The sequence below is a fragment of the Lacerta agilis genome, chromosome 13 (assembly GCF_009819535.1).
Source record: "Lacerta agilis isolate rLacAgi1 chromosome 13, rLacAgi1.pri, whole genome shotgun sequence".
Lineage (NCBI taxonomy): Eukaryota > Metazoa > Chordata > Lepidosauria > Squamata > Lacertidae > Lacerta > Lacerta agilis.
In genome coordinates this window covers 47707634-47730540 of record NC_046324.1, presented here as the reverse complement: position 1 = coordinate 47730540, position 22907 = coordinate 47707634, and the positions used below count along the sequence as shown (strand labels likewise).

The 22907-nt window shown below is 47.7% G+C and overlaps 1 non-coding gene across 1 annotated transcript; it reads right to left on the bottom strand.

Annotated features, from left to right (window-relative positions):
- Positions 1-10791: 10791 nt before the first annotated feature.
- TRNAI-GAU lies at positions 10792-10865 on the bottom strand. Its single transcript has one exon. It is a non-coding gene; the product is annotated as a tRNA-Ile (tRNA).
- Positions 10866-22907: the final 12042 nt, after the last annotated feature.

Here is a 22907-nt window from a genome sequence, read left to right as displayed (position 1 = left end):
GGCAGGATTAATGTAATAACATGCAGTTTTTATAAGAGTATATATTTACAGTAGATAAATAAACGAGCAAGTTAAATGAACTTAGGCGTGCAGAAGATATTAAAAAAAATTAACGAACTGCAGAAAGAGGGGGAAGGAAGTCGAAATTCGGAAATGTTAAATTGATTGTAAAACTAATGAAATGTATAAATTTGAAACACAGTGGTACCTCGGGTTAAGAACTTAATTCGTTCTGGAGGTCTGTTCGTAACCTGAAACTGTTCTTAACCTGAGGTACCACTTTAGCTAATGGGGCCTCCCTCTACCGCCATGCTGCCGCCACACGATTTCTGTTCTCATCCTGAAGCAAAGTTCTTAACCTGAGGTACTATTTCTGGGTTAGCAGAGTCTGTATCCTGAAGTGTCTGTAACCCACGGTACCAGTGTGTGTGTGTGTGTGTGTGTGTGTGTGTGTGTGTGTGTGTGTGTGAAAATAAAGAAGATATCAGGTTGGGGAATGTTGCTTGTTGCTTTCTCTGTATAAATAATATAATCTACAATAATAAAGTGCAAGTGTCTCTGCGTCCAGTCCCTGTGTCTGTGGGATTGCGCTACTGCGCATGTGCCCCACGGACAGCCGTTGGGACTTGGAGCGCAGAGACTTCGGGCGCCGTGTGCCGCTCAGCGACCCCGAGAGCAACTACGCCGCCTACCAGGTGGGAGCAAGGGAGCACAGGGGCCCCGGGATCTCCGAGGGATCGAGCAGAAACCCCCAGGCGGCTCTTTCCTGCTGCACCACGAAGCATGGTGGGCGAGGCAGAGAGGGAGCCGGCGGGCGGAACGGAAAGGCCGCACGGCGAGGGAGCCGGGGGGACCCATGGCAGGAGCGAGCGCGACCGAGCGGAAGACCGGAAGGTAGCCGAGGGAGCACGGGCGGAAGCGAAGCAGCGGAGGAGAGAGAGCGACGAAAGAGACACCGGAAGGAATGTTCTAGCGCCCGTTAATTTAATGGGTTTAAAGCACTAGTTATAAATAATAAACTACTGGTATATTATTATTATTATCATTATTATTATTATTATTATTATTATTGATTGTTGCATGTGAGTAGGCTTAATGGCTGCAGTGGGGTACCCCCAGCTCTTGGACTCATTTCGTCTGACCCTCGGTGCCCAGATGTTGTGAGCCCATCGTTACTCCCTGGGCTGCCCCCCCCGGGAATCTTCCATTCCCTGAGTGTGCTTGTGCGTGAGAGAGAAGCCGAGGAGGGACGGAACATGGGAAGCTGCCTTATACTGAGAGACTGGTCCATCTAGCTCAGTACTGTCTGCCCTGACTGGCAGAGGCACTCCGAGATTTCATAGAATTGTAGAGTTGGAAAGGGACCCCAAGGGTCACCCAGTCTGACCCCCTGCAATTTCAAAGCAGGGATTTCTCCCAGTCCTACCTGGAGATGTTGGGTCTTGAACCTGGGACCTTTTGCTCGCAAGGCAGACTCTTCCACTGAGCTATGGCACACAGAGGGAAAGAGCTATGCCGTGGGTAGCCAAGAAGGTTTGAAATGGTTGGACTCCAACTCCCATCCTCCATGATTATTGGCCGTGCTAGCTAGGGCTGATGGGAAATGTAGTCCAACAACATCTAGAAGGCACCCTATTCATCACCCCAAGCTATACAGCTCTGCAGTGCTGAAAACCCCACCCACTTTGGTCTCTGGTCCCTCCCACCCTCTGCTCTGGCTCCACCCATTATTGGTTGACTTTTCCTTCATTGGGTCACTATTCCTTCATGGGGAAAAGATTCCTCTGCCCTGCTTTGTCTCAATTGAATAGAAAGAGACCAGAAGAGGCAGCATGTGTCCAAGCATTGCACAACCCCCCCCTTCAATAGCTATCAGGAGGAACCCCTCAGTAGTTGCCACGGATTCTTGAGGCTGTGAGGAGTCTCATGGCTGTTCAATGTGCATTACAAAACCTACGTTCCCCTACATCATGAAAGAAAGCGTGGCTCTGGTCCCTCCCATCATCTACTCAGGCTTTGTCCGACCAGGCCCAAGTCTAGACCTGGACGGTGAGTTGTTCATCTCAGAGACCCTGAGGTGCATAGCTAAAGCAAAGAGCCTGAAATGGAGGCTGGCTGGCAGCTCAGAAAATTCTGCTACCTTTGAAGGTGACCAGGAAACCGCAATTAATCCAGAATGCGGCAGCTAGACTGGTGACTGGGAGTGGCCCCCGGTACCACATAACACCGGTCCTGAGAGATCTACATTGGCTCCAAGTATGTTTCCGAGCACAATTCAAAGTGTTGGTGCTGACCTTGAAAGCCCTTAATGGTCTTGGTCCTGTATACCTGAAGGAGTGTCTCCACCCCCATCGTTCAGCCCAGACACTGAGATCCAGTGCTGAGTGTCTTCTGGCAGTTCCCTCGCTGCGAGAAGCAAATCTACAGGGAACCAGGCAGAGGGCCTTCTCAGTAATGGCACCTGCCCTGTGGAACGCCCTCCCATCAGATGTCAAAGAAATAAACAACTATCTGACATTCAGAAAATACCTGAAGGCAGCCCTGTTTAGGGAAGCTTATAATCTGTGATATTTTAATGTATTTTAATATTTGTTGGAAGCCACCCAGAGTGGCTGGGGAGACCCAGCCAGATGGTCGGGGTACAAATTCTTGTTGTTCAGTCGTTCAGTCGTGTCCGACTCTTCGTGACCCCAAGGACCAGAGCATGCCAGGCACGCCTATCCTCCACTGCCTCCCGCAGTTTGGCCAAACTCATGCCAGTTGCTTCGAGAACACTGTCCAACCATCTCGTCCTCTGTCGTCCCCTTCTACTTGTACCCTCCATCTTTCCCAACATCAGGGTCTTTTCTAGGGAGTCTTCTCTTCTCATGAGGTGGCCAAAGTACTGGAGCCTCAACTTCAGGATCTGTCCTTCTAGTGAGCACCCAGGGCTGATTTCTTTAAGGATGGATAAGTTTGATCTTTTTGCAGTCCATGGGACTCTCAAGAGTCTCCTCCAGCACCACAATTCAAAAGCATCAATTCTTTGGCAATCAGTCTTCTTTATGGTCCAGCTCTCACTTCCATACATCACTACTGGGAAAACCATAGCTTTAACTATACAGACCTTTGTTGGCAAGGTGATGTCTCTGCTTTTTAAGATGCTGTCTAGGTTTGTCATTGCTTTCCTCCCAAGAAGCAGGCGTCTTTTAATTTCGTGACTATATGTACACAAGGCCCAACCAACCTGAAGGCTTTGCTGCCACCAGCTCCATTTTGTTTTTAGTCACCATGGAAATTCAACCTGAAGCAAACGTCTGTGGGGAGCAGGTGTCCTCCCAAAACAAAGTATCTGAGGAGTTTCAAGAAGATTTGAAAGATCTCCAAAGGGATTTCTTCACCGTCCGCCATGTTATTGAGCCAGGGAACAGTGCAATGAGAAGCTCCTGGCAGGATTAGGCACCCATCAGAATCCAATCCAGACCTTCTCCCACCCAGTTCCATTCCCTCCTCTTCTTTACACTCTGTTTTTGGGGAGGGGCCACCCCCACAAGGCTGGAAAGAGAGAGGGAGACCCTCATATTTCTTTTAGAGAATCTTCTGCCTCCACCGCGCTGCCACAGCCCACCCCCCTCCTGCCGTTGGATCTTACGAGCTGTGTGTGTGTGTTTTGTAATTAAGCAGTTAATTGCACTGGAGTTCTTGATTAGCTTTGGGGGATGGTAACGTTCGAGCAGGATGAGATGTTGTGTACAGTTCAGAATCATTTACAGAAATTGGAGCTAATTTTGCTGTCTGTGCTTATTACTGCATTAATTTAATTTGGGTTGCTTTTAGCTCATTAACACATCTAATTAATTCGTTGACATCACTATTAAGATGTCTCTTTGAAATTGGCGTCTCCAGATAATCAGGATGGAAGAGGCTGACAGATCAGGCGCGAAGCTGACTGGGAAAATGGGGGAAGGATTTTTTAAATTATTTTTTATTTTTTTTAAAAAAAGAAAAATTAAAAGGAGAGGAAGATGCCAGCTAATGAATTTTCCATCAGAATTGCACAGTTTGTCAGAGGCAGCACGAGGAAGGGAGAGAGGGAATTTGCAAAGCAAGAGGCTAGGAGTGCAATGGAGACTGAACCGCAGAGGGGGTCTTTAGTTATTTAAAATTTATTTATTATAAAAGGAGGCAGACTTGCAAAGGAGTGATAAATATTCTCTAGTGAATGGCCATCACAGCCACTCCATAGCCCAGAATTCATACTTTGCTTTCCTGATTTTTAATTCCCCCCCCCTTTACCATCCTTTTTAATATGTAATATCATTTTCAGTATTGTGAATCAATTTCTCAGAGTCCAGGGAAGTCTCTGAATATGGATGGCAAAGACCACCTTTGTGGCGTGTGGTTTTGTGTTGTGCGATTAAGGATGAACATCGGCTGGTCTTTTGGGGACTATAGCTCAGGGCCCAACTCTCTTGGGGCCCCACAAAAAAATGTAAAGGAAAACAACAAGATGAATTTCCAAAATATAAGATAAAAAACAAAATAAAACCTACGTACAGCAACAGTGTTTTGTGTTGTGTAGGCTCATAAAAAGGGGGAAGAAATGGAGGCAGTGAGAGATTTCACTTTCTTGGGTTCCATGATCACTGCAGATGGTGACAGCAGTCACGAAATTAGAAGACGCCTGCTTCTTGGGAGAAAAGCAATGACAAACCTAGACAGCACCTTAAAAAGCAAAGAATCACCTTGCCGACAAAGGTCTGTATAGTTAAAGCTATGGTTTTCCCAGTAGTAATGTACGCAAGTGAGAGCTGGACCATCAAGAATGCTGATCGCCGAAGAATTGATGCTTTTGAATTATGGTGCTGGAGGAGACTCTTGAGAGTCCCATGGACTGCAAGAAGATCAAACCTATCCATCCTTAAAGAAATCAGCCCTGAGTGCTCACTAGAAGGACAGATCCTGAAGCTGAGGCTCCAGTACTTTGGCCACCTCATGAGAAGAGAAGACTCCCTGGAAAAGACCCTGATGTTGGGAAAGATGGAGGGCACAAGGAGAAGGGGACGACAGAGGACGAGATGGTTGGACAGTATTCTCGAAGCTACTAACATGAGTTTGGCCAAACTGCGGGAGGCAGTGAAGGATAGGCGTGCCTGGCGTGCTCTGGTCCATGGGGTCACGAAGAGTCGGACACGACTGAACAACAACAACAACAGGCTCCTATGATGTAAGTAATGGGCCCCGCCTGCTAGCCTGCTCCCTCAAATATCACTGGTTTGCTCATTTCTATATATAGGGTGCCTATATTAAAAAAAAATTGGGCCCCCAAGAGAGTGGGGCCCTAAGCTATAGCTTTTTTAGCTTATACGTAAATCTGGCACTGACTTCACCTAATGCCAGTTTAATTCCTCCATTTTTAAGAGAAGGGCTGAAGCCAGGATTTATTTTAGGGGGAGGCCTGGCTTTATGTGTGTGTGTGGGGGAAGAACCTAGTTATCTGTGATGCAATTGGTCGGTTCGTTAAGTATTTTTATTTATTTTCTTGATTTGGAGGGGCAGCTGCCCCCCCCCCCGGCACCCACCTGTCTACACCTATGACTGCAGCTCATTTGCAGAGCATCTGAGGTCGCAGGTTGAGCTTCTGACATCTCCAGGTAGGGTCCGGGAAACTCTCCTCTGAAACCCTAGAAACCAAATTGTATTTAAAAAGTTATTGTATGATTGATAATTAGATATAACTTGGAAGGAAAGCTAGACCGTAGATGTAGAGATAGGTTAAGTGTTTGAGATAAATGAAATATGATAAGATAACGGTTAAGATTAATTAATTAGGTAATTTTTATAGTAAATAAGATTTTGCAAGATGTTTAGAAGTTAGTAAAGATGATAGACAAGGAACGCAGGAAGAGGAGATAGGAGGAAGTCAATTTACAATGTGAAGGACAGTTATTAGTTATAATTAATGAGATTTTTTGTCTCTTTATTGTGGTTGTTCTAGGTATGTTTTTATTGTAGGTTTGTTTTTAAATAATTGTATTGTTGTGTTTATGTTTGATTATGTTGTAGTTGTTTTTGTTTTATAAAAATTAATAAATATATTTTTTAAAAAAAATTAAAAATGAAACCCTAGAAAGCCACTTCCATCAAGGCAGAACAGCCTTATCCAATTTGGTGACCTCTGTCCTGGCTGAGGCTGACAAGAGCTTGGTCGAAAACATCCAGGGGGCACCAGGTTGGGGAAGGCAATAGTGAGACATATGAAGATACGATCTGACTCTTAAACCCAGCAATCTAGTGCCTGATATTTCAACAGAAACCTTCGAGCTTATGTTTGCATCCATAAGGACTAGAAACTTGATTTTTTTTATTTAAAAAAAGGAAACTGTATCCTGCACCCAGTTCTGCAATTGGCGTTTTTCTTCATCTCCTGCGCCTGAATACCATTCTTCGCTCTGTGTGATTTCTTCCAGGCTTCTTTGTTTGAGAGGAGGACCCTCCCGAGGCAGTGAAAGCGAGACTCCTCTTTCCATCCCCCCAACTTCCCCCTGGGGAACTTGTGGGGTGCAACGCTTAAGATCGCTCTGAAACACCCATCGTCGGAAGGAGGGAGAAAATAAAAGGAAAGACGTTCGTTCCTCTTTTTTTATTTAATTTCCTTCGATATTAGGAACTTCGCTCCTTAGTGCTTCATTAAACACTTTAGTTTAATAACAGGTCCCCCCGGAGATTCCTCACGTGAGCTGCGAGTAAACAGCTGCATCAATTAACCCCATCATCTCTAGGGTGCTATTAGAAGGTGAGATACCCTCAGAAAGTGCATATGGCTGCAGTTAGGCTTAAAATACTTACGTGTCAATAGTTCTCAGTTATTTGTGTTCTCGCCTATCGATCTTGCTTATGTTTTCCATATTAAACAGCTCCTCTTACTTCATCAATAACTAAATGGCCGCTTAGATTTATTAACTATTTTAATGTTACGCTGCCTAAAAACCTTCCACGTTTCCTCCCGCTCTTGGGCCTCGCAGAATCATAGTCGGAAGGAACCCTGAGGGGCATCTAGTCCAACCTCCAGCAATGCAGGGGTCTGAATAAGCACTGATGACTTCTGAGGTCCTGAAATCCGTGCCCATCTTGAATCAGGCAGGTGGTCCGTCTAGCCAAGACCTGGTTTCAAACTGTGGGCAGTGGGTCTCCTCCAAGGAAGTCTACAAGAAGCAGAACATGAAGACAAGAGCCAGTGTGGTGTAGTGGTTAAGAGCGGAAGACTCGTAATCTGGTGAACCGGGTTCGCGTCTCCGCTCCTCCACATGCAGCTGCTGGGTGACCTTGGGCTCAGTGGCGTAGCAAGGGGGGCGGGCCGCCCCGAGTTCCAGGGGAGGGGGGTGACACTTTGGGCGGCCCCCCCTCACCCCGCCCTACCGGGTGGGCCCCGAACGGGGGCATGTCGCCTTTCCCCCCTTCCAGCGGCTATTTTTCGGCGGGGGGTGGGCCAGCGAGGAGGGGGCGTCACGCTTGTCACTGGCATGACACCCCCTCCTCGCTGGCCCACCCCCCGCCGAAAAAAACCGCTGGGAGGGGGGAAAGGGAAGCAGAGCAGGTGCATGCAAGCGCCTGGTCTACTTCTCTTTTCCCCCTTTCCGCCACTTTTTTTCGTCGCGGGGGCGGGCCAGCGTTTTTTTTCGGCGGGGGTGGGCCAGCGAGGAAGGGGTGCCATGCCAGTGACAAAGCGTGACATCCCCTCCGCGCTGGCCCACCCCCCGCTGAAAAATAGCCGCTGGAAGGGGGGAAAGGTGACATGCCCTTGTTTGGGAGCCACCTGGAAGGGCGGGGTGAGGGGGGCTGCCCAAAGTGTCACCCCCCTCCCCTGGAACTCGGGGCGGCCCGCCCCCCACCTCCCTTGCTACGCTCCTGAGCCCATGGGTGTCATGACGTCACGACGATGTCACGACGCACGTGTCGTGCCCCTCCCCCAGGGGGGTGCCTCTGCACCGCCGCCGCCCCCAGCAGCGCAGAGGCTTGCTACGCCCCTGCTTGGGCTAGTCACACTTTTCTGAAGTCTCTCAGCCCCACTCACCTCACAGAGTGTTTGTTGTGGGGGAGGAAGGGAAAGGAGAATGTGAGCCGCTTTGAGACTCCTTCGGGTAGTGAAAAGCAGGATATCAAATCCAAACTCTTCTTCTTCTTCTTCTTCTCTCCTGCTCAAAAATATTTATTGTCCTTTGGATCTGGTCTTCAGAGATAGATTGCCTCTGAACCTAGAATCATCGAATCATAGAACTGTAGAATTGCAAGGGACCCCCAAATGTCATCTAGTCCAACCCCCCAATGCAGGAATCTCAGCCGAAGCATCCCTGAAAGGTGGACATCCAACCTCTACTTAAATATCTCCCATGAAGGAGAGTCCATCACCTCCCGAGGGAGACCGTTCCACCGTTGAACAGCTCCTACTGTCAGAAAGGTCTTTCTGATGTTGAGTCGGAATCTCCTCGCTTGTAACTTGAAGCCATCGATTCGGATCCTAGCCTTGAGAGCAGGAGAATCAGAGAATACAATTGGAAGAGACCATGAGAGTCATCTAGTCCAACCCTCTGCAGTGCAGGAATCTTTTGCCCGAAGTGGGACTCAAACTCATGACCCTGAGATTAAGAGTCTCATGCTCTACTGACTGAGCCATGAACAATCTTGCTCCATCTTCTGCGTGACAGTCCTTTAAATATTCAAAGAAGGCTATCATATCTCAGGCTCCTCTTTTCCAGGCTAAACATACCCCAACTCCTTCAACTGTTCTTCATCAGGCTTGGTTTCCAGACCCACGATCATCTTGATTCTGCATCCGTTCCAGAAATAAACCATGACAGACAATCAGGGAACACCGAGTTTGTGCTTTGAGTCCATTCCTGATTTCCTGGTTTAGATTCCCTTTGGGAAAGAACCGCCCTCCCCACCCCCAACTTGGTTAAGTCATATTTCTGGATCCGAATGCAGGGCTACTCTGGCAATCCTGGTGCGTGGCTGCAGAAAGAACAGGCGACCAGGGGACACCGAGTTTGTGGCTTGCGGAGGAAGGTGTCTCAAGTGAGGTGGGAGCAGAATCATAGAATCATAGAATCATAGAGTTGGAAGAGACCACAAGGGCCATCCAGTCCAACCCCCTGCCAAGCAGGAAACACCATCAAAGCATTCCTGACAGAAGGCTGTCAAGCCTCCGCTTAAAGACCTCCAAAGAAGGAGACTCCACCACACTCCTTGGCAGCAAATTCCACTGCCGAACAGCTCTCACTGTCAGGAAGTTCTTCCTAATGTTTAGGTGGAATCTTCTTTCTTGTAGTTTGAATCCATTGCCCTGTGTCAGCTTCCCTGGAGCAGCAGAAAACAACCTTTCTCCCTCCTCTATATGACATCCTTTGATATATTTGAACATGGCTATCATATCACCCCTTAACCTTCTCTTCTCCAGGCTAAACATACCCAGCTCCCTAAGCCGTTCCTCATAAGGCATCGTTTCCAGGCCTTTGACCATTTTGGTTGCCCTCCTCTGGACACGTTCCAGCTTGTCAGTATCCTTCTTGAACTGTGGTGCCCAGAACTGGACACAGTATTCCAGGTGAGGTCTGACCAGAGCGGAATACAGTGGTACTATTACTTCCCTTGATCTAGACGCTATACTCCTATTGATGCAGCCCAGAATTGCATTGGCACTGGAGGTCGGATCGAAACCTTGCCTGGGCAGACCTCTGCGGCAGCCACCCACTCCGGCTGCCAAGCGTGGATTTCTCCACCCTCAACCAAATTGAATTTACAATTTGCTTTTGGGCAATGTGTAAATTGGCACTTCATTGATTATTAATGAAGTGCTAATTGCTCTTTGCAACCAATTTTTATGCAAATGATCCGAGTGCTATTTGCACAGTCTTGCCATTTTACAGGTTTTCTTTAAAACAAAAAAACACCCACACGGTTAGAGAAGCCTTGGCGGTTAAGGTTCCAAAATGAGAAAGGAATCTTATAAGAGATGTGGGGTTGAGGTGGGGAGAGAGGAAGGAGACACTCCAGTGTTTAGCAATTAGTAGCATAACACGAAACAAACACACACACCCTTTCTTTTTTTAAGGACTGTTTCGCATACAGCTTTGACGGGTTGGTTTGGAAATTAACAGGATCCCCAAACAAAAGTTAATTGGGGGCTGCTCCAATGGAAGGGGTTTTCACTGGCGATGCGAGAATATAACATTTTTTCCAGCCCCAAGTTCTGTCGCCAGGCTTCATTACAAATTCTTTCCCCGGTAATAAACAGTTTGGATCTGGTGACTTGTGAATCAGGCCATCCTCGTTTCACTTTGGGCACCAGTTGGCTTGTTCAGTTTCCTTAGTTTATTACATTTCCTAAAAGCCTGTTTCTAATACGAAAACAAGAACGCTTACTTCAGTTTAAAATGTACAAACATTAAAAGAGCATAACAGGAGGAGTACCCAATGTTCACCCTACTCTGAGTAGAATCATAGAATTGTAGAGTTGGAAGGGAGCCTGAGGATCATCTAGTCCATGGTTAGGCAAACTAAGGGGCTGGATCTGGCCCAATTGCCTTCTAAATCGAGCCCGTGGACGGTCCAGGAATCAGCGTGATTTTACATGAGTAGAATGTGTCCTTTTATTTAAAATGCATCTCTGGGTTAATTGTGGGGCATAGGAATTCGTTCATATATTTTTTTCAAAATATAGTCCGGCTCCCCACAAGGTCTGAGGGACAGTGCACCGGCCCCCTGCTGAAAAAGTTTGCTGACCCCTGAATTGTAGTCCAACTCCCTTGCAGCTGTCCCATGCAGGGATCGAACCTGCAACCTTGGCGTTATCAGCACCACGCTCTAACCAACTGAGCTATTCACATCCATTGACGTTAATGGGCGTGGGGAGGGCACACCCACATCACACATTTGAAAGTGCTACAATGTCATTTTAACAATCATGGTGTCCCTCAAAGTATTCTGGGAACTAGTTTCTCAAAGATGCTGGAATTGCAGCTGCCCCCCCCCCCCTTAACTACGGTTACCAGATGTCCCCGTTTCCTGGGGACAGTCCCCGGATTTGCGAATAAGTCCCTGGACAAATTCCATCCATAGAATTATAGAATCATAGAGTTGGAAGAGACCACAAAGGCCATCCAGTCCAACCCCCTGCCAAGCAGGAAACACCATTGAAGCATTCCTGACAGATGGCTGTCACGCCTCCGCTTAAAGACCTCCAAAAAAGGAGACTCCACCACACTACTTGGCAGCAAATTCCACTGTCCAACAGCTCTTACTGTCAGGAAGTTCTTCCTAATGTTTAGGTGGAATCTTCTTCTTTCTTGTAGTTTGAATCCATTGCTCCGTGTCCGCTTCTCTGGAGCAGCAGAAAACAACCTTTCTCCCTCCTCTATATGACATCCTTTTATATATTTGAACATGGCTGAATGTCCCCGGGAAACGCAGCAAAGGCAGTCTCAGCAGCCTGGAGCAGTTGGCTCTGGCTGGCTGCAGGAGCTGCTCGGAAGTCCCCATATGATGTTGGTGCAGGGACTCTAAGATGTAGCTTCTGGTCTGCGTCCACCTTCCCTGACCCCAGCAACTAAGCTGTGAAGGGAGGCTTCATGCTGCCTATCGGAGCAGCCTCCCAACTCCTACTTGCGTGCAAGCAGGAGGGAGCAGGGATCTCTCAGTTAGACAACAGGAAGCCTCCTTTCCCAGCTGAGGGATCCCCACCCCCTCCTGCTTGCACGCAAGTAGGAATGGGATTGGGGCTGCTCCGATGGGAAGGGAGGCGTCGCCGCCGCTGCAGCTCTTGGACCTCCTTCTCCGCCTTCCATGCCTGACCACGGCGCACCGTTTCCCCACCACCATCACAACTGAAGAACCAACGACTCAGGGGCTGCCCAGGCTCATGGAGAAAAGAGATAGAAGCCTCGGAGGAAGGGGAAACGTGGCGGTTGAGGTCAAGGCGGTGGCCGCTCCTCTGCCACCGCCATTGCTGCAGCATCAACGTCCCGAACGTGTAGTATTTATTTATTTAAAGTGCCCCCGGATTCATTGGAAAACATCTGGTAACCTTACTCTTAACAACTCTCAGCGCCCAGGAGTTGTTTATTTATAAAAAACATATTTCTGTACGTTATGTCACAGTAAGTATGTGTCAAAGCATTTCACAGCGATAAGAACCAGTGGCGGGGCAAGCCGATCGGGCGTCTGGGGCGGCGTGCGTGCCCTGTGCCCAGGGGCAGGGCCAGCCACCCGTGGGGCGGGGTGAGCCGGGGCAGGACTCTCTGCAGGGCCTCCGAGGAGTCTGCCTGCCGTCTCCCACTCAGCCGCCCTACAGCCGAGGGGGAGGCAGCGGGTGGACCGTTTGGAGCAGCGCGGAGCCTGCGGGCACCCAAACCACCACGTCACTCCCAGGAGAGACGCGTGGCTCTGGGGCGCTGCAGGCCCCATGGTGAGTGCTGCCTGGCATTTTGTCACCCCACTCAGTGGTGACACCCAGGACAGGCACCCAGGACCGGGGCTAGGGCTTCTTGCGCCCTAGGCGAACCACCTTCTGTCGCCCCTCGCCCCCCACCAAAGCCTGCTTTAGCGGGAGCCGGGGTGGTGGTGTAGGGGGCAAGCAGCACCTCTCCGCTACAGCAGAGAAGCTGCTGTTAGCCCGTCCCGCCCAAGCCTGGCCAGTGCCCCCTCCATTTTGGTGCCCTAGGCAATTGCCTAGTTCGCCTAAATGGACGCGCCAGCCCTGCCCTGCAGCCACCCCCACCCCCACAACCCCCCTTCCTCCACCCCAGTAAGAACACCATACAATAAAACCATAAAAAAATTAAAAGCAGACATCAAATAACCATTGTGGAAGAATATATTCTTAACTGCTTGCATAGGCCAGGTGGAATAGCTAGTAACAATTCACAGCCTTCTCTGTGAATTTGTCCAATCCTCTTTTGAAGTTATCCTAGTTGGTGGCTATCACTGCCTCTTGTGGCAGGGAGTTCCACAGTTTAACTCAGTGCTGTATGAAGAAGTCCTTTCTTTTATCTGCCCTGAATTCTCCAACATTCAGCTTCGTTGGCTGCCCATGAGTTCTTTTCTGTATCCGCATTCTCCAAGGCATGCCGAATTTTCTAAACTTCTCTCGTGTCACCTCTCACTAAACCTCTTCCTGAACTAAAATGTCCAACACTACAACTTTTCTTCATAGAGAAGTTGCCTTTAAATGTGAACTGGATAACATTTGCCCTCCGTCCCTTGTTAGAATCTGACTGTTAGAGGAATCGATGGCATGTGTTTTAAATCAATTAAAAATGTGCAGCAGATTTTTTTTTTTAAAAAAAAAACAGCATCAACTACCCAAACATTATTTTTATTAACAGTATTTTTAAAAACTCCAGATGGCAAGTGCCATTTTAAGAAGGGACACTTTGACTTCTCTCTCTCTCTCTCATGCAGGACGGCAAGTCTTTTCCGAGACAATACTTGCTTTGACATGCATCCATCATCTTACAACGAACGGATGCTTCTCACTTCAGAGGCACTGTTTTCACCCACATACAAAAGTAATTAGATTTAGTTAATGGATTTATCAACTCAGTGATGCACCTAACCTATGTATGTTCAATGAGAGTTACTCCCAGGTAACTGCATTTACCCAGACTCTCCAAGTGTCCCTATTTTCTGAGGACAGTCCCAGATTTACAGAAGCCGTCCTGGATTCTGATTTGATCCCAGAATGTCCCACTTTCCCTTAGGTCATCCCTATTTTCATCGGAGAAATGTTGATGGGTATGGAGTTATGTGGATCCTGAGCCACTCCATAAGACGCACTTTTTTCCTCCTAAAAAGTAAGGGGAAATATCTGTGCGTCTGCCAGTATGCAGTCACTGGGATTAACCCCCCCCCCAATATGGGGTAGATCCACATGTACATATTTGTAACTAAGTCTGCCTTCAGGGATCCAACTGTGAACTGATCTGATGTGAGTAAACTTCTTTTATTGACTTTAAATAAGATTGTTGTGTGTTTATTCTTTTAAGGGGAATAAAAGGGAGCTTACCAGGAAAGAATATATAATTCAATACTGAATTGTATAAAATAGTGAGAGGCTTACACAAGCCTGCAACCAGCTATCTGCTGTGCATTAGAAGGGGAATGTAAACTCTGCTAAGTGAAGGAACTTGCTAGCCCAAGTTAGGAAGAATATTAATAAACAATATATCCTCTCCTGCCACCCTGAACATTCCCACAAAGACAGGTAAAATCACGCCCACCTCTAGTCACATGCAAAAGGAAGGATGTTCCAGCCAGGAGGAAACAGGAAGTTTTCGACTGGCTGGACCAAACATTCCCTCGCATGTCTTCTCTAGCATTACAAGGAATGTTGTACTTGACTGCTCTTAGTGGATTACATCCCCCCCCCACACACAAAAAAACAAGCAAGTGAGTGAGAAGATTTAAAATTTTATTCTAAACAGCAAGCAATATATACATTGCCAATCTGCCACTTGGAAGCCCTCAAGAAGCGGCAAAGTGACTCCCCCAGGTAGCCTCAGTTCGCATGGCCCCGTGGCCATCAGTCCGTGCACAAGCTTCTCCCAAACTATGCCCAACACCATCTGATTTATAGATAGCTAGATAGGCAGCCCGTGTGGCTTGCCTGACTAGCTATGTGCAGTCATACATTACTGCCGAGTGCAGATTATTCATTAGCCATCCTCTCCCAATGCCTCGCTTTCTCGAAACAATGTCTAACATCAAAGAAGGTAAAACAAAATATAAAATCAAAAAATCCTTCCCAGTAGCACCTTAGAGTTATCTGAAGAAGTGTGCATGCACACGAAAGCTCATACCAAGAACAAACTTAGTTGGTCTCCAAGGTGCTACTGGAAGGGTTTTTTGATTTTATATTTTGTTTTGACTATGGCAGACCAACACGGCTACCTACCTGTAATCAAAGAAAGGTACTTCTCACTCTCACTTCCTCCCAACATTAAAGGCTGCTCTCCGCCATCAAAGGGCTGAACAAGAGATAGGCAAAAGGAAGGAACACGGGGCAGGAAAGATAACCATGCCAGATCACTAACTCCTCGAAATACAAATATCTTCCAGATAGATTGCCCAAACAAAAACTGAGCTTGATGGTATGACTCCGGGAAAGCCGGCTTCCTGTGTTCCTGGGAATGCATGGAAAGTTTGCATTAAAATTGTATGCTTCTTATTTCATTTTCTGCTGCTGGGTCCTGTAGTGAGCACAGGGCTGGAATACACCAGCGACAGATAATATGCAACCCTGCATGTGTTGCTGGACTCCAACTCCCATCAGCCCCTGCCAACATGATCAGGAATGCTGGGAGTTGTAGAAGAAGAAGAAGAGTTTGGATTTGATATCCCGCTTTATCACTACCCGAAGGAGTCTCAAAGCGGCTCACATTCTCTTTTCCCTTCCTCTGCCACAACAAGCACTCTGTGAGGTGAGTGGGGCTGAGAGACTTCAGAGAAGTGTGGCTAGCCCAAGGTCACCCAGCAGCTGCATGTGGAGGAGCGGGGAAGCGAACTCAGTTCGCCGGATTATGTGTCCACCGCCCTTAACCACTACACCACACTGGCTCTTTTGTAGTCCAGCAGTACCTGCAGGTCCAACGTTTCCCCCCATCAATGGCGTTCCAACTCTGTGTTTCGATGGCTGGCCAAAAGAGCAGGGCCAACCAGCTACCACTAACCCAAGAGATATTCTCAGAACTGGTCAGCAAATGAGACTTATTTCAAGAGTGTAGAGAAGATTGCGGAGGAGGAAATTTCATTGCAGGAGGGTGATGGTGGGAGAGGAAGACGCTGATGAGGTGATCGCTCGCCATCTAAAGTGGATGTTATTAGTTGGTGTAATTAGAACCCCGACATGGGACACGGAGGAAGCCTCAAATTTCACCCTGCACCATCCTGGCTGCCTCCTCCCAGCCTGCCCCCAGCCCCCTCTTGCCGAGAGATTGAATTTACCGTGGGCTCGAACACATTTAAATCCATTTATTGCGAAATTACTTTTCAATAATTATATCACTTGTGCTGACTATGTTGCATAATGAAATTAGCAGGAGAGATATTAGAAGGTATATGAAATTATATGAAATATTGAAAATACCTCTTCTCCCCCACAATTTCCGACTCTCTTTAGCACAGCCCATGGCTTAACTGGAAAAATGAGCCTGGCTCCTGGATGGGAGTGGAATGCATTGGGTGTCGTTTCATCATAAGGCCTCTTGCTTAAATTAATTATAGCGGTTATTGCGGCTTCGCCTTATTAGATTGGCGTTCCCCTCCTCGTCTTACAGCACACAAAGAGTAAGTTGCCACTGTTTCTTTCTATCCACGTGTCACCACAAAATTTTCTTTGGCGGGGGGGGGGCACTATTATCCCCTTAAAACCTTCGTAGACGTGTGTGTCTGTGTATTCTTTATTTCATAAATAAAAAGAATTATAAGACAAAATGGGAAGAAAAGGGGAGAAAATAACATTTATAAACTTACAAGATTGTTTTTACACTTACCCTAAACTTTTCCTAATACAGTGTTTCTACAAATGATCTCCAAATATTGTTGAATTTGTCCAGGACAAGTCTACGTTCATACGCAACCTGTTCAGGTGTTGTGAATTTATCCATATCTTCTATCCATTCATTGAAGGGAGACACATTTTATCCCATCAGACAGAAGAAGAGGAGGAGGAGGAGGAGGAGGAGGAGGAGGAGGAGGAAGAGTTTGGATTTGATATCCCACTTTATCACTACCCGAAGGAGTCTCAAAGTGGCTAACATTCTCCTTTTCCTTCTTCCTCCCTCACAACAAACACTCTGTGAGGGGAGTGGGGCTGAGAGACTTCAGAGAAGTGTGACTAGCCCAAGGTCACCCAGCAGCTGCATGTGGAGGAGCGGAGACGTGAACCCGATTCACCAGATTATGAGTCTACTGCTCTTAACCACACACCAAACAGGCTTGCTGTATTGGGCCAGTGGCCCATCTAGCTCAGCTTCCTGTTCTCATAGTAGCCAATCATGTAGGAAACTTGCCTGTAGGAAACTTGCAAGCAGGACCCGAGCGCAGCAGCAGCAAAGCCAGAGTGGTGTAGTGGTTAAGAGCGGTAGACTTGTAATCTGGTGAACCGGGTTCGCATCTCCGCTCCTCCACATGCAGCTGCTGGGTGACCTTGGGCTAGTCACACTTCTCTGAAGTCTCTCAGCCCCACTCACCTCACAGAGTGTTTGTTGTGGGGGAGGAAGGGAAAGGAGAATGTTAGCTGCTTTGAGACTCCTTAGGGCAGTGAAGGGTAAAGGAGTCCTTTACCTTTACCCTTACCTTACCACAAGGGAGGTGCTACCAGGGGAGGACAACACCCAAAGCTCCTGTCCCAAATCTCATAGAATCATAGAATTGTACAGTTGAAAAGGACCCCGAGAGTCATCTAGTCTAACCCTCAGCAATGCAGGAATCTCAGCTAAAGCATCCATGGCAGATGGCCACCCAACCTCTGCTTAAACCCCCCGCCCCCCAATGAAAGAGAGTCCACAACCTCCCGAGGGAGACCGTTCCACTGTTGGACAGCTGAAATATACTTGAAGTCAAGTGTGAATTTCATGCTCTTTATTCAGCTCATAGTAGTGAGGAAATGCAGTTCCCCCAAAACGTCTGCTTTATATACACTATTTACACAATGGGCCCCACGTGATTGGCTAATTCCGGGATACTCCTGTATGCCAATCAGGTTGCTGGATTGGGTGGTTCCTGGAGCTGGATTGGGTGGTTCCTGGAGCTGGATTGGGTGGCTCCTGTGGACCAATCCGACTGCTGCATTCTGGATCCTATTGTTCTAGGACCAATCAGGCTGCTGCATTCTGGATCCTATTGTTCTAGGACCAATCAGACTGCTGCATTCTGGATCCTATTGTTCTAGGACCAATCAGGCTGCTGCATTCTGGATCCTATTGTTCTAGGACCAATCAGACTGCTGCATTCTGGATCCTATTGTTCTAGGACCAATCAGGCTGCTGCATTCTGGATCCTATTGTTCTAGGACCAATCAGGCTGCTGCATTCTGGATCCTATTGTTCTAGGACCAATCAGACTGCTGCATTCTGGATCCTATTGTTCTAGGACCAACCAGACTGCTGCATTCTGAATCCTATTGTTCTAGGACCAATCAGACTGCTGCATTCTGAATCCTACTGTTATAGGGCCAATCCGACTGCTGCATTCTGGATCCTATTGTTGTAGGACCAATCAGACTGCTGCATTCTGGATCCTATTTTTCTAGGACCAATCAGACTGCTGCATTCTGGATCCTATTGTTCTAGGACCAATCAGACTGCTGCATTCTGGATCCTATTGTTCTAGGACCAACCAGACAGCTGCATTTTGGATCCTATTCAACTCAGTACATAACACCATCTCTTACTGTCAGAAAGTTCTTCCTGATGTTTAGCTGGAATCTCCTTTCTTGTAACTTGAAGCCACGGGTTCGAGTCCTACCCTCCAGAGCAGGAGAAAACAAACTTGCTGCATCTTCCTTGGGACAGCAGCCCTTGAGATATTTGAAGACGGCTGTCCTTTCTCTTCTCAGTCTCCTCTTTCCCAAGCTAAACATACCCAACTCCCTCAACCCTTCCTTATAAAGCTTGGCTTCCAGACCTTTGATCGTCTTGGTCTCCTCTACAAATATCACATCATTGATGTTTTTTCTTCATACATGGGGTTGTGAGTGTTGTGCCTGACTCCGTGTAAGTTGATTCCCGCGTTCCTTTGACCCAGCCGCTCCCAACCACCACCTGTTTCCCACGTCTTGCAGTTCAAAGCAAACCCGCCACTGATTTTGGGCTCCCTGAGACACCGCAAAAGAAGAGGTACCCTGATTCCTTAAAATCTGGGGTTTGTTTTATTATAAAAAAAAACATACAACGCTGTACAAAATGCAATGAATGTTCCATGTTATTTTTTTATTAAATACCAAATTGATGACGCCAGGCACTTTATTAAAGTGTCAAAGTGAGTGTTCCTACATTCTAATTACTTCTTCTAACAAGGAGGACAGCTCTCCAGGAGAGGCACACGGTGGTGTGTGGGTGTTTGTACGAGGTGCGCGGCCGTTAAGTAACACCTCTTAAACTATCATTTGCACCTAAAGGCATCTCATTAATATCTCAACTGGCCAGACAGCGCTGCCTCCCCGACTCTGACCCGGGGCACCGACTGAAGAAACGGCTCCCGGATCCCATCCTTTGCTGCGGCTTCCCTTAGACGTAATGCCTATAAAATTAATAATGACTATTCAACTTAATTGAATTCCTGATTAATGAAGATTCCTCCTGGCTCTGCGTTGGCAGCTGTGCTTTGTAAATGGTGATTCGAGGCAGGGTCGTTACCATTTTGCAAACCGGAGGACCACTTTCACCTCCAACCTGCAAGTCGAGATCTACTTTTGGCCATTAAATGTTGCACCTGTGGGGTTTTTTTTTTCTTTTAAATAAAAAAACCTTTCTCTATCTACAGTACTTAATCTCTTCCTCTTTTGGTCCAGCCATGGATTCCACTGGCAATATCCACCCCCACCCCCCCAAGTTTCTGTTTCAAAATTAAGTCCCCAAACGGGACAGAAATATTTCCCTCAAACAATTTGTTATTATGCCAGTATGCTCTTTAATGGGGACCCAGGTGGCGCTGTGGGTTAAACCACAGAGTCTAGGGCTTGCTGATCAGAAGGTCAGCGGTTCGAATCCCTGCCATGGGGTGAGCTCCCGTTGCTCGGTCCCAGCTCCTGCCCACCTAGCAGTTCGAAAGCACATCAAAGTGCAAGTAGATAAATAGGGACCGCTCCGGCGGGAAGGTAAACGGTGTTTCCGTGCGCTGCTCTGGTTCGCCAGAAGCGGCTTTGTCATGCTGGCCACATGACCCGGAAGCTGTCTGTGGACAAACACCGGCTCCCTTGGCCTATAGAGCGAGATGAGCGCCGCAACCCCAGAGTCGGACACGACTGGACCTGATGGTCAGGGGTCCCTTTACCTTTATGCTCTTTAATCCTGTTTGGTTCTAATCCAGTTTACACTCCCTGTCTGAAACTTCCTCCTTCCTGGATTAATCACATGGGTGAATCCAGCCAATCAGGAATCATAGTATGAATGGGATGGTGTTGTAGTGTGGTGTAGTGGTTAAGAGCAGTAGACTCATAATCTGGGGAACAGGGTTCGCTACCCCGCTCCTCCACATGCAGCTGCTGGGTGACCTTGGGCTAGTCACACTTCTTTGAAGTCTCTCATCCTCACTCACCTCACAGAGTGTTTGTTGTGGGGGAGGAACGGAAAAGGAGAATGTTAGCCGCTTCAGGTAGTAATTAAGTGGGATATCAAATCCAAACTCCTCCTCCTCCTCCTCCTTCCCCCCTCCTCCTCCCCCCTCCACCTCTTCTTCTTCTTCTTCTTCTTCTTCTTCTTCTTCTTCTTCTTCTTCTTCTTCTTCTTCCTTCTTCTTCTTCTCCTCCTCCTCCTCCTCCTCCCCCCTCCTCCTCCTCCTCCTCTCCTTCTCTTTCTTCTTCTTCTTCTCTTCTTCTTCGTCTTCTTCTTCTTCTTCTTCCCTCCTCCTCCTCCTCCTCCTCCTCCTCCTCCTCCTCCTCCTCCTCTTCTTCTTCTTCTTCCTCCTCCTCCTCCTCCTCCTCCTCCTCCTCCTCCTCCTCTTCTTCTTCTTCATCATCTTTTTCTCCTCCTTCTCTCTTTTCCCTTCTCTCCCCAGAGTGAATATGATGGCAAATGCATCAGAGCAGGCACGTCCAACTCTCAAGAGACTGATATTTACTCCCACTATTTAAAAAAAATTGGCAGTGATCTACCCATTGGATTCACCAAAGTTTTTGAGTTTTTTTTGGGGGGGAGGCTTGACCCAAAGTTGTTGAGCTTTCGACCAGGGACATCCTGCCATTGACCAGTAGATCACGATCGACCGGTAGGATATGCCTGCATTAGAGAACCTGGTGGGAGCAAAGAAGAAGATTATGTGTCTTGGATTAGTCAGATCTGTGTGATCACAAGCAGTCAGCTGCTGTTATACACTGTTACCAGCTGCCCCAAAGATGGTTCTGATGATTTGCCCCAAAGTTCCCACGGCTCTCAAATCAGAATAATTCAACTTAACTTATTGGATTGGTCCTATTTGCGTGATCATAACCAACCAGCTGTTCTCACGTGCCATCACAAGCTGATCCAAAGATGGCTTTGATTACTTGCCAATAAGTTGCATGGCAATGTCCCTCCCTCCCGAATGAATAATAACACATGAGACATTGTATCGAATTAATGGGCGTAAAGGCCACAACTTTATTGGTTACGGAAGTTGAGCGGTATTGGCTTAGGCTTTGGACCCTAACCACTATAGCTGACCCCAACCCGGGTGTTGGAGGTCCGTGAAGGGTTAACCACCAAGGGGAGCCCCACTGATGCTTATCAAGGGGAACTCCCCCTGTGATCACCGTTGGGGCGTGCCTTAGGCCCTAACCTCCCTAGGCTTCGGACAGGGCCACGCCCACGGAAACCTTTAACGGAATACCCTTCCAATGAGGGGCAGGTGATGGCGCTACCTCCCCTTTTTACCTCTATCGATGTTATCCAATGCCTAACCGCCAAACCAAAAGTTGTGACGAATTGCTACGAGGTAGGCGAAAAAACCCGATTTGGCTAGCCCAAATGGGGAAAAAGTCCTACCAGGCCCCCCAGCCAACCGGGGCGACCATAGCAAGGTCAATAGCTAACCTAAAGGGTGGGTGGGCGGGAGAACCGATGCATCTGGGGGCAGAGAAGGAGAGGGGGAAGGATTCCCGCCGTCTCCTAGTTAAAGGGATGCCCGGCCACACCCCTCAGCCGACCTGATTGGTCGGCCTTCGGGGGGGGGGAGCGGCGGGAATCCAGCCAATCGTGCTCGGGTCCTGACACCCGCAACGCCACCTCCTGCTCATGGGCGGAAGTGGCTTTCCCACGGCTCCCAAATCAGTATAACTCAGCTCAAATTCTGCATATAAAAAAGAGCCAAGTAATGAGAGGAAATGGGCTTGTACGGCCTTATTTTGCTCAACGTGATTCTGCCGTTGCACCACATAGATAGCAGGTGCAGAGGCCATTGCCCTGAGAACCGCATAGTGACTGTGTCAGGTAACATTCCAAAGACTTGCTATGGTTAACACAGTGCCTGGGGGTATGTGGCCTCTGGAGAAACATGATTTAATACCAGCACTTTGAATTGGGCCTAGAAACCAATTGGGAGCAGGATTGGTATAATGATGATGATGATGATGATGATAATAATAATAATAATAATAATAATAATAATAATAATAATAATAATAATAATAATAATAATAATAATAATAATTTTATACCCTGCCCATCTGCCCACTCTGGGTGGCTTCCGAAAGAATATTAAAAACACAATAAAACACCACCAAAGTGGCTGGGGAAATCCAGCCAGATGGGCGGGGTACAAATAATAAATATTATTATTATTATTATTATTATTATTATTATTATTATTATTATTATTATTATTATCATCAAACAAGAAAAACTTCCCTAAACAGGGCTGCCTTCAGGTGTCTTCTAAAAGTCAGATAGTTGCTTATTTCCTTCACATCTGATGGGAGGGCGTTCCCCAGGGTGGGCGCCACTACCGAGAAGGCCCTCTGCCTGGTTCCTTGTAACCTTGCTTCTCGCAGCGAGGGAACAGCCAGAAGGCCCTCGGCGCTGGATCTCAGTGTCCAGGCTGAACAATGGGGGTGGAGACGCTCCTTCAGGTATACTGGGCCGAGACTGTTTAGGGGAGGGGTCAGCAAACCTTTTCAGCAGGGGGCCGCTCCACTGTCCATCAGACCTTGTGGGGGGCCGGACTATATTTTGAAAAAA